Raw genomic sequence first — 14,620 nt, forward strand, 5'->3', positions numbered from 1 at the left:
CCCTCTCTGTTTTTCTCCGAGTTAGTTCTGTGTCTCTTTGAATCTTTTGTTTCCTGTATATCCCTGTCTTTCCTTGTTTTCCCAGAGGATTTCTCTTTTTTACAAAATCCTTCTTCCTCAATTTAACACTATAATATCTAATAACTTAAGTAAATTCTTCCAGAAACTAAAACAAAAAACAAAAGAAAACAGAAATATCTTTACTCTGCTGCTCCTATGTGCATCACTTCTCCCTTTATTTTAGGCATCTTGCTAACATAGCCAGAGTCATGCACTTGGCTATGCAGTTAGACTTTCATCAAGATTTCAGAGTAGTCCTGGTACTACCTGCCGTCTCCCCTGCCACCTGCTTTGGTTGAGGCTCTTTGGTTCATGGGCAACAGTCAAGCCAGTCAGCTGATTAGATGTCCCCCTCTCTCACCCCGAGCCCCCTGAGAACTTGAGCTTACCCATGAAATGCTGATCTTTGGTGCTTACAAAAGAAGCAGCCAAAAGCAACTCTCAAGCTCTGAGCATGTAATTTTTACCTGTACAGCGAAGCGTATCACAGACCCTAGAGCCGAGGTGCTGAGGCGCCAGGGATATCAGACTCATTTCACACAGCCACAAGGAGCAGCTGCCTGCGGGGGGGTGGGGTGGGGTGGCAGCTGTTTCAGACAGAGCAGCAGTGCACACCGCTTTAGGACGGAAAATGAAGAAGGAGCACCATGTCCAATTGCAGTCACAGGGGGCCCTGAAGTAGGCAGGATGTAATTACCCTTGATGCATCTCTCTGCCTCCCAACTTCAAGGAAGTTTATAATTCCTCCTTATTTAAAAAAATAAAAAATTATATATGGTCATGATGCCAGCCAATGCTGGCTTCCAGGAGCAGCTTTAAAATATGCCTCTGTGGAAAACACGACCCCAGGAGGGGGAATTCAAGCACCATGAACCATATTTCTGAAGGCCTGGCTCCAGGCAGACAAGACAAAGCAAGAATTGAGTATCATTGAAAAAAATACTGGATTGATTTATTTTCCATAAAGACATATTTTATGCTACAATAGTCATGGTCTACTAGAGGAAGGGTATTTTTTTCACCCTTCCACTACAGCAGCAGGCTTTACATTGATAAAGGGAGGTTACTACCCAACGAATGACATTTACTGTAAATGAAGATTTTTTCTTTTACTTCTTTATAACTCATTAAATATAACATACATACAGAAAAGTATAGAATAACAAATAATGAACACCAAGGAATGGGACATCCTAGAAGCCTGCATCTTACTTCCACCCAAAAACCCCTTCTCCCCTAGAGGAAAGCACTTTGTTCTGACTTTTATGGTGATCACAGCTGCCTTCTCTTTATAGTTTGATGACCTCTATATCCCTAAACACTATAGTTTAGCTTTTCCTCCTTTGGAACTTTATGTAAAGAAAACCATATAGTATCTATTATTTTCTGTCTTGGCCTCTTTCACTTTACGTTGTTTTTGAGCTTCATTCATGTTAAGTGCATTTCCAGTTTATTCATTTTTATTGCCCTTTAGTATCCCAGAGTATGAACATACCACAATTTATTTACCCACTCCCACTGAGTATTTCTTTACCCACTGATATTAATATTTGGGTATTTTCCTGGTGTATCTATTTCTCCAGGGTGTTTATGTAGGAAGAGAATTGCTAGATCTTAGGGATGTACGTCTTCAACTTGACAAGTGTTCTGTTTGTCTATTTGGCATCCATTCATCACAGGGCCAACTACATTAACTATTTTCTTATTTTCTGTATTCTTGATGTTCTGGCATTTGAGGGCCTTACAGACCTCTCCCAGGGCTAGCCCCTTGCAGGGCTAGCCGATTAGTAGAAATTACAAAGGGCTTGGCTGGGAGCACATTTTCCATATACAAAACAACCAATCCAGGGTCTCTACCCCCAATTGCCTCCTTATCAAACCAAGCCAGTATCTCTCCTGCCTTAAATCATCCCAGGGCCAGGTTCCAGGCAAATTGAGACCACCCTTAGAACCCAAAGCCTGGCAGAACTATCCAAACAAGCTGATCCTGAGCTCTACTGTTCCCTGCCTTACCTTACCTTTCTTGAGAAAACCCCAACATAGGCCATGGCCTCAACTCTCCCCTCGCTTCTGTCTTCTCCTTCTGACACCCTGTAGCTACCCCTGCCACCCTGCATGGTGTGGTGCACCTCCTTCTCTTGGGAAATTAAGTAATGAATTCTTCAATGGTATTAGTTAGTCACTCAGGCATATCTGTATAACTTAAATCCCGGGTATAATTTTAGAACTACTAGATAATGCCAGACTGCGTTTCAAAATGATTGTGTCAATTTACACTCCCCCCAGCAGTGTATCTGCCTTTCCGGAGATGCTCCATGAATGGACAGGATATTTGATGGTAGTAACATCATAAAATCAGAATTTGAATAAACCTGGGTGGGTTCCTGTTTAGAGATCCATGCTGAATGCATAGTGGGGCCATTATTGCAAAGACCTGGCCATCAGCCTTATACCTGGCAGTGGGTCAATCAGGTGGGCACCAGATGGCATGTCCATGGGATTTTAAGAAGGAACCTCAGGGTTCACAGTAAGTGGTGAACACTGATACTTTTTCGTTCTGATGTAATGGTTTATTTTTAAAGCACTGAGATATTTTCTAAATCTGCAGATGGTTTAGTTGCCTGCTTAATGTCTAGTTCCCCTGTTTTCCAGAAAAACTCTGATTTTGCTTGGGAGGCAATGTGCCCTAGTGATGGACCATGCTTAGCCTAAGTCAGTCAGGATGATTTTGTTCCAGATTTCCCAGCCTCCTTCAGCTCTAGGAGTGGGGTATCCCCTGATCATGCAACTTTGTTTTGGTCTATGAGATAGAACAGAAGTCTGGGGGGAGGCAGATGCAGCTGGAACCCCCTCCTCATCATTGCTTTCTGCCCTGATCACTGGAATTACCACCAGAGCTTTAGGAGCTTTCTTGAGGTGATAATTTAATATTAATTTAAAGCCCTGACAATGACAAACCACTGAATCAACACCAGCAGCCACCTTCTTTCAGACTTCTTATGTGAGAAAATAATTCCTTGTTTGTTTAAACTGGTTGTTCAGGTTTTTTTGTTGTGCAGCCAAATGCACTCTTAACTAATGCACTAAAGCAGTGGTCCCCAACCTTTTTGGCACCAGGGACCATTTTCATGGAAGACAATTTTTCCACGGATGGGGGCAGTGGTCCAGGGGATGGTTTCAGGATGATTCAAGTGCATTACATTTATTGTGCACTTTATTTCTATTATTATTACATTGCAATATATAATGAAACAATTATACAACTCACCATAGGTTGGGGATCCCTGCTCTAAAGGAAGCTCAGTGTCTTAATACAGAAATTTGTAATTTAAAGGGGAGTAGAGTTGGAAGTATTTCCTTTGAATGATTCAAACATGAACACATGAGAGACTGCATTTACCTTTTATTCTGTATCTACTTCTTTGTTTTTCCAAATATTCATCTATGCATTTTTCTATCACATATCTGAGCATTTACTATGTGTTAGGCATTGAATTAGGTGCTGGGAATAAATAAGAGAGTGTTCCTGTCCTCCAGGGGCTTGTAGTTTATTAGGGAGACAGATGCAGAGAAGGTAGTAGTAGGAGGGGGAGTAATAAATCAGTGTGATAAGTAAACAACAGAGGAATGGCTAAAGTACCTTATTAGCACAGAAAGGAAGTGATTGATTTTGTCTGAGGTTGGCAGGGCTTGGGACAGCGTAGCAGATAACTCAGAGAGGAAGTGAGTTATGGCCAGTTGGTAATATTTAATCTGAAGTCTTGAAATATCAGGAGGATTTGTAAGTCACCTATGAGAGAGGACATTCTGGGCAGAAGGAATGGATATGTAAAGGCACAGAGGTGTGAAACCAACCACATGTGCTAATATGCCAGGGAATCATAGTCCAGTATTATTGGAGTGTGGCACTTGAATAACTCTAAATGAGTTCCTAATAAGAATGGGGCAGTAGGTATCAAGTGCACATTTATAACATAAGGTGATGGACACATTTTGAGTTATCGCCCCACAGCACTGGCCATGGAGTCCAGTTGTAGTGGGAACATGTAGTGGGGCCCATCATCTGGGGACCAAGAGCAATTGCTAAGGATTGTCTAAATTTTGAATGCCAAGTAAGTTTCACCTTGTAGTTAGATCTGATTGGTAAGTGTGTGCCCAGAACAGTATGTTTTGAAGAATCTGAGGCCCTTACCTACTATCAGCAGGAAAGCCTTGGCTGACAGCGTGAGGCCATGTGCCATGAATTTGCCACGTTTTCTCTACATGCCTTGCCTTGCAGTAGTTCAGACACTGTGGAGGAGCCCTGCAGAATCCAGCTCATGCTGTTTCACATATTGCTTACTTTATTACGTGTACGACGTTGCTCTAATCACCAGAGTTACCATTATAAACTGCATCAGCCATCTGCATGCCGGAGAACAGCTACTGGGACGAATGCAATTTAAACTCCCTTGGAAAACAAGTGACAGGAAGATGAGGTACTGAATGTCAAGGTCTTATTTAAGGAATGATAAAACAACCAGCTTCGTGTGCTATCATTAGAGCAACAACATTTGTTATAGACAAAAATGAAGAACAATTTATATTTTGAGTCTCTCCCTCTCTCTCAAACTGAAATGATCTCAACATTCTATCCTACAAGCTGAAATGGTACATGTGTTTACAGTAGGCTTGTTTGGTCCTCAACTCTGAAAGTATTAATTTCCTCGTACTTAGAAAAAGCCCTTTGTATTAGAGCAAGGCTTTGCCTTAGGTAGTTGGGTTCTGGGACACACATATATCACATTAAGTGAGAGAAACAGGTCTATGGGCTAAATTAATATCACCAATGCATTGTTGGTGCACCTGTGGAATACAAAGGTAAGTTTCATCACTAAATGGCCATTCCTAGACCATGTGGACAGGCCCCGGTAACATGGATGGCGAATGTTAAACCTAAAGAACCTCTGCCTTTATGGAGACAAGAAACTGGACACTCTCTAATGCCATATGAGCACATTTAAGAGCAGTTCTTGGGTGTCCGTGTTGGAAAAAAGACTACAGAACATTTCAGCACTGATGTGGAGGCCATAAATTCCGGGAGAAACCAGTTTTTGTTGTGTGAACTTGGATGAGTTTTTTGTCATCCCCGAACCCAGTTTCCTGATCTGTAGAATGACAAAAATACCTCACAGTGTTGTTCAATGGATCTAATGAAATGAGATTATGTATGTGATAATGGCCTTTAAATTACACAACACCTCATAAATGGTAGGTATTATAATTACTATTGTTGCCTTATGCTGTTATTTCAAAGTCCAAAAGAGATAATATAGGTGAAATTGCTTGGAAAAGTACTTGGACAAATCTATCCGGAAGAATACTAATGTAAGGTGGAAGTTGAAGTAATAGCATCAGCGCTTTTAGTTTGAGTGGCTAGAGATAGTGTGAGAAGTGTATCGGGTATCTGGGCATTGTGGAAATAAAAGTTTTAGAGCATTTCTAAAACAGGCAAGGAGTCAATTCGATAAAAATGGAAGATGTACCTTGGAATTTCCCATAACAGAGGTGTCAATGTCAGGGGAGTTGTGAACAGGTTGGAAGTCATTGTGCATGTGGCATTTCATAGTTAATTGGCCTTTCCATGATAAGAATGAGGGACTGACTCAGGTTACAATGAAGCAATGGAGATTCACTGATGGATGTATGTAGGCAGGAATCTGCACCACACCTCATGGGAAATTGCAAAGAGCTAAGTCTCACGGAGAATGGTATGCACAGCAGGAACTGAGAGGTTATATAGGATCAAAAACAATTTCGGGAACTGGGTTATCTTGTCGTCCTAGAGGGGCAGGAGTTTTCTCATTTTCTGCTGTTTGTGCCACTACACAACTAAGGATCTCATTGTCTCTTCTGTATGTCACTCGGGTTTCGCTTTCTAGGACCCCAGGCACACTCTTGGCTTCTGCCCCCTCACACTTCCTCCTGCCTGTTTCAGGTTTCTCCTGCACGTCTCCGAGCTTCTGTTTCCTTCTTACCTTCCAACTCATGAATCTCTCTGTGATTCTCATTGAGACTCTTTGGGAGAGAGAATCTGAGTGATTCCATTCTTCGTCATTGTCTTTGTTGGACATGACTTTGTGGCAGGCCAACTCAGAGGTGGGCTGCTCTTAGGTCAGGCTTCTGAACATGGACCAATCACCTGGGGTCAGCGAAGGAGAGTCACAGGATTTGAGCATCGCAATTTATGCTCCTAGAATCCCTTGGCTTGGTGCTGTTGGTGGGAACCTCTTGGGGTGGGAAGGGATGGGGGTCTGTAGGTGGCAAGTACCCTGTGGCTTTCCTATTCAGGACATATGTGAGAGTGGTTGTGCTCAGTACACATGTGATGGTGCTTGGAGCACTGTGATACTCAGTTTACTTCTATTACTAGGTCAGTAGGAAGAGTAGCTTGCTTAAGGCACTTCCTGTAAAAACAAAAACATTAAACAAACACCCTAAGTATGATAATGGTGATGATGATGGCAAGCAAGATAAAGAAGGAAGAGGAGGAGAAGAAAAACGTAGGAATTTTGAAATATTTTTGTTTTAAGCCACTATGAAAAGAAAATGTACACCATAAAGTGTCAGGAATATTATGTTTGGCCAAAACCAAACCTTGCTTTGGATTTTGGTTATTTTATCTGAAGTAGATTGAAAGTAGCTTCCTCAACACGATTAAGAAGCTCAGAATTTTGTAATCGAAAGAAACCTCGAAGAAATCCACTCTACATTTTGCATGGGCCAACCCCTGAATCTTAGAGACTTGGGAATGAGGCTGTCAGAGACTGAGTGGCACAAGCAGGTTCCACAGGCCTCTGTTCTGTGATATCAGGACAGAGCAGTGGTTCCGGCTCAGGCTGTGCTCAGCCACAGACTAGTTGACCCTGCTTGGCTGGCTTCCACTGAGACACTTACATAGATGGAAATCTCATTGGCTTGAAGAGTTAGCTACGCCTTCCATGTGGGGCAGCTGGTGTGGAGTTCTTGCCAATCTTCCCCGTGTAAAACAGAAATCTGCTTTTTCTACAAAGGGGTGGTATATTTTCTAAGCTTTGCTTTAGTTCTTGGGTGTTCCCATGCCATCTTTCTGTGTCCTGTTCTCACCCCCAATTTACTCAGCCTCAGAGCTGCTAACAAATGTCTGGAATAAGAAGCTATGTTGATTTCACAGTGCTTATGAAGACCGTGACCACTAATAACACAACACAAAACAAAAATAATAGCAAAATGCTACTGTTAGCTTCATCAATCTCTAACTTGCCTCGGGCAAGTTACTCACTCTTTGCTCTTCATATTTCTCATTGAACACTAGGATATATGTGTTCTTAACACTGTGCTTGGCTTATAGAAGATGCTTAATATTGTACACCTTTTTATTTAATCCTCATAAGAACTTTATGAGGAATGAAGCTTAGAGAAGTTAAGTGATACGCTCAAGTTCTGGAAAGTAGTAAGTGGTAGAGTTAGAACAGTCAGAACTAATTTTCTGATTTCAATTAGGTAGTGTTTTTGCTTCACCAGAGCTCCCCACAACCACCCCTGGGACAGTGGTTGGGAAGAGTGTTTTGGAGAAGGCTCCAGTACTGGAAATGTTCTTCCTGCTTTTCTCTTCTTCTCAAAGGGGGCTGGGTGGCGGGAGCCCCAGGGTACAACCTGATCTAACTCTCCTTTCCCTGGATTTAACTCTCCCAGGGCAGGCCCTGTCTCGATGCCTCCCTCCTACCAGGTACCTGGTGGGCCACTTCCATGCCCACCACCCCTCTGCCCTGACAGGGGGCAGGATCCTGGCTCTGGAGGTGTTTGAGGAGAGCTGCAATCCTCTTCCTCCCCTGCCTGTGGTTTGGACTGTTTGACACACCCCGAGGGCCCTCAAGCACTTCTTGCCACAGACTCTAAGCTCCTCATCTTGGCAAGTCGACCTCATGCTCACCAAGTTTGCTTTCCTCAAGTTAGGGTGGCTAATGTGCATGGAATTACTCAGTACGATTTATGGAGAGCCCCACATAAAACTCGACAGGCTTTATGTCTCAGGTGATGACAAACGTGGCCCTTGCCAGTGAAAGGCCACACTTTGGCTGCCCCTTCTGAAACAGTCTTGTTGACTGAAGTTCTGAGCAGGATTTTATTGGCACCTATAAATAGACAAATTGGTGGCTCCACATTTTCTTTCTTACGGACAGATGTAGCGTGGGACTTGCTCTCAGATGTCTGCCACGGAGTCTAATCTGACTGTACGTGGTACCCCAAGAAAAATTAGAACTCTCCTGAAACCAAGAAGAGTCTTTGGAAAAAGACTTTTGTGTAGGTCACCTGGAAAGTGAATACCCTTAGCAGTTATACGTAACGGTAGTCTTAAAAAGGGGGGGGGAGCATGGAGAAGTGTCCGTGTGCCCAGAAATCCACCCAAATGCATACACACGTGCACATACCTAAACATGTGTGTCTCCCAAGACTTTAGCCTCCAGCTTGCTATGTGGTCACTGAATTTGTTGACTTGTTTGTCTTACTGAACAAATGATTTAACTATTTCCATTATCTTCTGCAGACCATTGCTAAATGTCCAGATGGGAAAGAGTCTGCTGTGTGACCAAACTGCCAGTCAGCCCATGAGCAGGATTTACAGCAAAAGAATTATCACTATTTCTCCCCCACGGAGAAGCAAAGGCCCTCACGCTTGACTTTGGCGCTCCCTTGTTGCTTTCCTCTCTTCCATGACACCTAGGCTTGATAGTCTTTATCTTGGGTATTCTTGTGAATATTTGCTAAATTTTAATCTATATTGAATACAATTCAGAAGACTGAGGCTTTCCAAGTTTCGGATTTCCTGAGAAAGGTGTGAGTGTGTTAAAGAAAAGATCTCAGCTTGTCTCATGGCTTAAAACCACCTGAGATCACTGAGCTCAATCCAAGGAATAAAGTAGATTCCTTACTCCCTGTCTGTTGAGTTTTATAAAATGTGATAAAACCTGGTAATCAAAAATGATGGCCGAGTTTGTTACAGTTCTGTTGAGGGGCTCTGTACAGGTAAACCAGACCATAACTCATTTGTCCAGTTACGGTTTTTATTATTCTGTTTCGTGCAGTTTTGAGGAGTGAGGGGAATTGCCCTAGACAACAGATGTGGGAGACTATTTTGTTTTTCTCTGTCCCATGGACAGGCCTGAGGCTCCGGCCCAGTGACTCACTGTTGCGGTATTATATACCTCAAGATTAAGAGTGTGCTATGGAAAGTGTGGGGAAGGATTTATCAGTGTGAGTTCTTCTTTTGAAGTATCGGGGCAGGCTACTTTGCTGATGGTTTCTGGAACCTGGCCAAGCCCCAGTGTGCTGTGAAAATAGCCGTCTTCGGTTTTCTTGGCACATGAGCACATTTGCACTTGATTCTCAGACTTCCATTGCTTTCTGATGTTTCTGAGGCCAGTGTTCTTGGGACTCAGGGCCCAGGGCCAAATTGTAACCCTGCCTGTTTTTGCTCCTTCGAGTGCCCCATCCCAACATGGATTTGATGGCTCCAGATACAGACTGTTACACCAACTTGAGATCCAAAGTACAGGCTGGTTTGAGTTGCTGTTAAGCATTTACGTACACATTTCTCTATAGCCCACACTTCCTGCTGCCCTGCCCCCACTAGCAAGATGTGTATGCTTAATGCTTTTTACTACAACAATGCTTTATATAATACAACCATGTGTCTTTGCATTTCCTGCTGGAAACTAAAGCAATGTGTATGTGGAGACAAACCACAGTGATGCCGCTATATGTCTATCAGTACATTGAACAATTAAAATCCATCCTTCTCTAGTGACAAATCCATCATCTGTTTGCTAGATTTTCCTCCTCTCACCTTTACTCATCATCACACTGTTATTAATTTTGAGAACAAAGGACATAAAAGGCTAATTACGTTAGATTCCCAGACACCCTTCCAGAGGTTTATGTATTAGCCACATTTCTTACCACCCAGCTGCGTGTAATAAATGGCTTCCTTGTAAGTGCTTATTTCCCAATAGACTCCCCATTTCAGCTTTTCCTCTAGCCTGGGAACGAGATTCTGTGCTTCGTGATTTAAATCTTGCCAACCCATGTTGGGGAACCCATATGTAACCTTGCTGGGCATCTAATGCACTCTCTCTTTTTGAGTGGGCAGACCCTTTAATAAGGCAAGTTGATATGACTGGGTTTGCATCTTAGGAAGGCCTCAGAAAGCTGTCAGATCCATGTCAATGGCCTCCTGGTTGAAAAGGTAATTGAATGTGGTTGCAGGTTGGGTCCTGTTATGGGCTGAATTTTGTCTCCCCACCCCTCCCAAATTCATATGTGGATGTTCTAACTCCCAATACATCAGAATGTGACCTTGTTTGGAGAGAGGGTCTTTACAGAGGTAATCAAGTTAAAATGAGGTCATTCTCATGAGTCCTAATCCAACATTACTGGTGTTCTTATAAAATGGGGGAAACTTGGAGACAGATTCCCCACACAAAGAGAATACCACGTGAACATGACAACGGCCATCTACAAGCCAAGGAGTGAGGCCTGAAGCAGATCCTTGCCTCACAGCCCTCAGAAGGAACCAACTCTGCTGACACCTTCATCTTGGACTTCTAGCCCTCAGAACTGTGAGACAATAAGCCTCTGTTGTTTAAGCCACTAGGTCTGTGGCACTTTGTTATATCAATCTTAGCAAACTGACACAGGTTCCTTTGACAACAGGCTCTGAGGCAAAGATTAGCCTGTAGGAGGTTTGTTAGGGAGTGCTCTTGGGATATGCTTTCATGGAAGAGAAGGGAAAGAAGCATACTGGGAAGAAGGAGAAATTGAGCTGTGATGTAGTCCCAGCAAAGGCCACAGCTGACTCCATGGGCAGCTCTGGAACTGGGATGGCCCTTCAGAGTTGGAAGATGGGTTTGGGCCTTTAGGTCCCTCTGATCAGTCACTGGGTGTGAGCTGCATCTGGAAGGAGGTTTGACCTCTGCTGAGGCAGTTTTCTTCAGCTGAGGCAAATCCTAAAGAGGGTTGAAAGTTGGGGCTGGTCTTTTGGGGGCAATCCCAGCTGCTGGAGGACTAAATCCTTCATTCCTCAGAGGGGATCTCGATAGCAAATCACAGGATCCACCATGGATGCATGTCATAATGAATTGGCTGAATTAAGAGTGGCTTATAAAATTTTGTGATTTGAAAAACGGGGTTGAACTTTGTAAGATGTGTGCTCTGCTCTCTGTTTCCTGCTTGCTTTCTAGGAAGCAGGCTGTGGCTCCCCAAGCTTTTTGAGCCTGCCCTGGTAGAGAGAAGGGGTGTTGGAGGTGTATCAGTCAGTATCCAGACAGGAAAACAGAAACTACTCTGGATGTTTAAACAGAGAAGATTAATAGAGAAAAAGAGTTACAAAGGTTTTGGAAGGGCTGGAGGAGCACAGGGAAAGGGGGATGTTCTCTAGAGATCAGGAAGCTGGTTTTTCAACTGAGTTGAAACCTGCAAGCCCACACTCTGTGCTGAGCTGCCAGAGATGCTGCTGCTGCTGCCACTGCTGTGATTGGATCTACACTGTTCCCTCTGAATGGGAGCTCAGGACACCACACTTCGATGCTGGAGAAACCAGGCTGACAGTGCTCAAGCTCAGTGTCACCTGTGGAGTCACTGGAGCCCATGGTTGCTAGTCACAGTACCACTGATGGTGGTGGCATCAGTAGTAGCCTCTCTTCTAGTCTTCCTTCTGGCAAGGGGACTACAATATAGAGGAAGGCACAGAAACATGGACATGGAACTGGGACCAGTAGGCAATAGTGCAGTCTCACTCAGATTAGCCCCTTGCTGTGACTCTGGTCAGTGGACCATCCTGAGTGGGAGGTCACACAGCAATAGCCAGGAAGGCCCTCCCCAAGTCTGAGGAGAAACCAGGTCTACTAGCTCTCAGCCAATCCTCTCTTGACCACACCATGGCACAGTTGGAGCCCTGCGTCCCTTTTCCTGTCCTTCTGGTCCCTGAGGAACCAGGTCACCACCAAGGCATCGACCACAGAAGGGCCAACTAGGTCAATTAAACTTCCCAGTCAAATACCTGTCAAGCTGATGTTTCAATTGAATTTCTGGTTGAATTTGATTGACTTGACCAAATAAGTGTTCTTTGGACACATTTATTTCTCTAGGACATTGATAACATAACAGCTTCTACCTTATGAATACAACTTCTTGTGTTTATCATCTATTAACTTTTCAACGTGATTTTACATCATTTTCCTCATTCTCTCAGCAGCTACAGATACCCCATAAATTGTCCTTTGTTAATCCATTTGTTCTTTCAAGAAATACTTGCTAGGAGCCAACTATGAACAAGGGTTTGTATTATTTATAGTTGAAGGAATATAAAGAAGTAAAAGAAATATCCCTACCAAGAAGGAGTTTATCCCTATGAAGAAGAAGTACACTTTCACAAATAAAGTAACTGAACTACAGAAAGAAAACTAGTCAGTGATAGAGTCAGCCGAGACTCCTGATTGGCAAACCCACGCTCTTCCAATAAACAACCCCCTGCTTATTGAATACTGAGGTGGCACATTCAGTAGCATTCAACTCTAAGATTCAAGTCAATGTCTCTTATTATTTGAATGTCATCTGATTGTAGATTGATGTATGTTTTTTCTAAGGTTACCTTGAAGCATCTTCATTTGTCCTCGTGGAAGTGACTGAGCAGGCTTGGTTTTTTCCACATTACTTAGCTTTGTAGATGCAAAATAAGCAATATATTGTTTTCCTTCTGTCTAAGCATGTGGCTGGTATAATTTTTCCACAGACAGCTGAACCGAACAGCCTGTGCGTGGTGGTTCAACATGAGTAAGAACAAAATGGTAGGCGATGAAGGTTGTCAGAAAAGACACCTGGCATTTCACTAGGCACCACTGCTAGAGCCAGACAATCAGATATGGCAAACCCAGAGGCCCAGCTAAATCTTACAGACCACATTCTTTTCACCTGGGAATTTCACCCACTAATTAGACCCAATATTGCTCCCAAATTTAAGAGACTTGGTGAGAATTTTATCAAATCAACGCTGCAGTTAATAACTTGTGACTTCCATCTAGCATATGATTCTAACCGTCTACCAATTTCTTCAAATCATGGACTATTTCAGAATGTCTTCCCCTACCATACTTCTGATCTCAAACAATAGGCGGAACCCACTCCTCCCTCTTTTAAGCGGTCACTATACTCAGAGACACTAGTGTTACCATGTTAGTGACGCACATATTACAGAGGGAAGAATGTGGTCTGAGGAGACATGAAAAGAAAGAGAGGCTTTGATACTCCCGTGTGTAGGGTGCCAGCCAGACTTCAGCACCTCACTGTGGGGACAGCCCACCTCATGAAAGGTTACTGTCAAGAGATAAAAGCTTCGATTGGCTCACTTAAGGTTTGTGAAGTATGTTCTGTGTATCAGACACCTTACCATTTTAACTTCCAGAAAAGACAGCTAATTTTTCCTATGCATCTGGGATGTTCCCCTAAGATAGCAAAGAAGGCAGTTTTGTGGTGCCACAGTTGTATATGGGCTTAATTTGAAACGATTAGTTTCATTAGCCTTGATATTCTAATTATATCGCTGTATTTCACCACCATGCACTTTACTGTTCAAACAAGTTGGCTTCGAAAATAATTGCCATGTTCTTGCATAGAGAATATGTAAAACAAAGGGCTATTGTGCCAGGGCTGGAAGGAGTGTTTTTCAGTTGTTTGTCATCCCCTTTTGTATTTTCAAGAGAAGCCAATCCCAAACGTTCAGCAAGGCCTCCAAGGTATTGGGGACACCTGGTAGAGCCCTGGTGGGCTCACCTGGACAGGTTCCTGACCAGCTGTCCACTGCTGTTGGGACTCAAGAACGATGCTTATTAAGATTCTTCTTATGCTGCTAGAGAACCTGTCTCCTATTTCTCAGAGGTTCTTCCTGGGCAGAGATACCTAAATGTTGCCACAAGTTCCACGGAATGTGAGAGCCACCAGGAGATTTGACTTCCATAACATTTCCCTCTCAACCCATAAATCAGAGTAACTGGGCAACTATGTAATATTTTGTGTTTGCAAGGTAATGGGATTTTACAGCATAATGAATCTTTATAGAGTTTTGGGTTGCTAGGGAACCTCAATTTAGTTCCACTCTGGAATAAGGAAAATATGATATGAAAAAAAGAAGTAAATTTTTTAGAATCTTCCCACTCATGATTAAATACTGATACAGAATTCCAGAATGACTGATTATCCTAAACTCATGGCAGTCATTTCTTAAGATTGAAAGGAGAAATTCTGGGGAAACAATAGGGAAATTATGGAGAATTTATGTGGCTCATTGGAATGGGCCGTGTCTCCTTGGAGACACCTGTCTCTCTAGGAAGATCTACAAGGACATCGCTTTTTCATGGCTGTTGTGCGCTCTTTTGAGACCCTAGGGGTCTGCTTCTAGTTCTTGGCATTTCCAGACTCATGGTACTTACTCAGCATCTGCAGTGTGTCCAGCTTTGTGCTTGGTGAGGTGGTGAATGCAGCAGATGCA

The sequence above is a fragment of the Propithecus coquereli genome, unplaced genomic scaffold (genome assembly GCF_000956105.1).
Source record: "Propithecus coquereli isolate 6110/MARCELLA unplaced genomic scaffold, Pcoq_1.0 Scaffold9, whole genome shotgun sequence".
NCBI lineage: Eukaryota > Metazoa > Chordata > Mammalia > Primates > Indriidae > Propithecus > Propithecus coquereli.